Here is a 2,311-nt window from a genome sequence, read left to right as displayed (position 1 = left end):
ATATGAGAACACAAAAATGAAATAAGATCCTAGGGTTTGAGAGAGGAAGCCATTTTTCTCAAGGAGCCAGCTAGGGTTTTGGATTTTCGGAGCTTTAAGGAGAGGCACACCTTGAGAGATTGAAGCCCACACTTTGTCCAAGAAGAATCAGGGAATACAATAGAAGACGTGGATTTGAATCGCTTGCGCCGTAGCGATTACGGTTAATGTTATGTTTGCACTAATTAAATTTATATCATAAAATGCAGGGTCGAGATCAAATTGTTCCAACAGATATATAAGTGAGCCAATCATACCTCTGTAGTTAGTTAAATCTACTGAAGAACCAGTATTTAAATCTAACTTGGTTGCAGTGGCCATGGGAGTTGATGTAGTTCAGCAGTCTTGCATTCCAAATCTTTTGAGTAAATTCCTGGTGTATTTGGATTGATTTATGAAGATCCATTCATCAGTCTATTTAACTTGTAACCCCAGAAAGTAACTCAATTCTCCCATCATACTAATTTGATACCTTGACTGCATTATCTTTGCAAATCTCTCACAGAGTTTATCATTAGTAGATCCAAAAATGATGTCATCAATATATATTTGTACTAATAACAAGTCCTTACCATGGTATTTATAAAAGAGAGTATTGTCAATTGTACCTCTTGTGAAACCACTTTCTAGCAGAAATAGAGCAAGTGTTTCATACCAGGCCCTTGGAGCTAACTTCAGTCCATAGAGTGCTTTATCCAATAAGTAGACATAATCTGGATACTTTGGATCAATGAACCCTGGAGGTTGTTCAACATAAACTTCCTATTCAAGTTCTCCATTTAGAAATCCACTCTTCGCATCCATTTGGAACACCTTAAACTTCTTATGCGCAGCATAGGCAAGAAAGATTATAATTCCCTCAAGCCTTGCAACTAGAGTAAATGTCTCATCATATTCAATGCCTTCTTGTTTTGAATTACCCTTTACAACGAGTCTTGCTTTATTCCTTGTAACAATGCCCTCACTATCAGTTTTGTTTCTGAACACCCAATTTGTACCAACTACAGATCTATTCTTTGGTCTTGGAATAAGAGTCAATGTCACGCCCCCAACTTAAACAGCAAATTAAATATAACTATTACAATATTTTAAAAGAAGAATACACAACCAACTCCAAGATCTTACAGTTTAGGGTTTGGAACAGCCCAACACTACCAACTATTACATCTAATTAAAAGTACCGAGTCCTCACACAAACTATTATTACTTATTCTACCTGAGCTCGAACATAAGCATCAGCATCACAGGTCTTACGGGAAGTCTGCTTGAATCTAACCATAGCTGCTAGCTGTAATATCAGGGTAAAGCAATGAGTGAGCCAAATTCTCAACAAGTGCTAACAGTATGACACAAAACATAAATCGAGATATACATTAAAGAATGACAATGGAAAGACATAACCAATGGTAACGAGAGATAAAACTATGTGAGATGGCATCATTTTGCTTATATCAAAACAATTTTAAAATCATGTCTTAATCAAAATCATTTTATGACGCTACGGATTACAGCCGGTGATCAGCCGCGAAGTAATCCCGAACCTCGCTGGGTTCTAAAACATTAACGGGAATCCCTAGGCAACTTTTAAGCCTAATATCAGTGTGGAAAGGACTCGCGTCTCAGTCCAGATCCACTATTCAAGGAAAACATTTATCCCCCTTTGGGACTGAAAACCCATATTTTATTTTTTTCAAAAACTGATGCCGAATTGTAATAAAATCTCTTTTAACAGTAAACATTTTTATTAAGGGATTATAGATCAACTCGAAATACGGGAAATATGGTACTAAATCTCAGGGCCATGATTTACAAAATTTTACTCTATTAGGGTAACCAAAAGGTTTTCATATGTCATAACTTGGACAGGAAAATTTAGTGAGACTAATGGATAATATAAAGGGGTAATGCCAAACTGGGCTTAAAGCAATGGCTTCTCGTCAAGGTACAGATGTTGGATCATCAAGAAGATAAGCTTCATGAATACTATGGATGTTAATGTATGAAGAAATGATTCTTTAGCTCAGGATATATAAGAGTTATCAAGCTTTAGGAAAAGAAAGAGGGGTATCAATCAATGAGGGATCACTTTGATAAGTTTCTGACTTTCAGGGTTCAAGATAAGGTTCTATAGGGATTCAAGTATCAGGACGAGATATCAATACTTAGGAATCATCAGCATGTTAATCAAGAGGATCAATCAAGTAATATATCAACTCTTCATTTTATCATGGCATTTAACTATCATGAAAAGGCTTTTGAACTACTTGCAGTA

The sequence above is a fragment of the Apium graveolens genome, chromosome 9, assembly GCF_009905375.1.
Source record: "Apium graveolens cultivar Ventura chromosome 9, ASM990537v1, whole genome shotgun sequence".
Lineage (NCBI taxonomy): Eukaryota > Viridiplantae > Streptophyta > Magnoliopsida > Apiales > Apiaceae > Apium > Apium graveolens.
Note: the sequence above shows the minus strand (reverse complement) of the source record.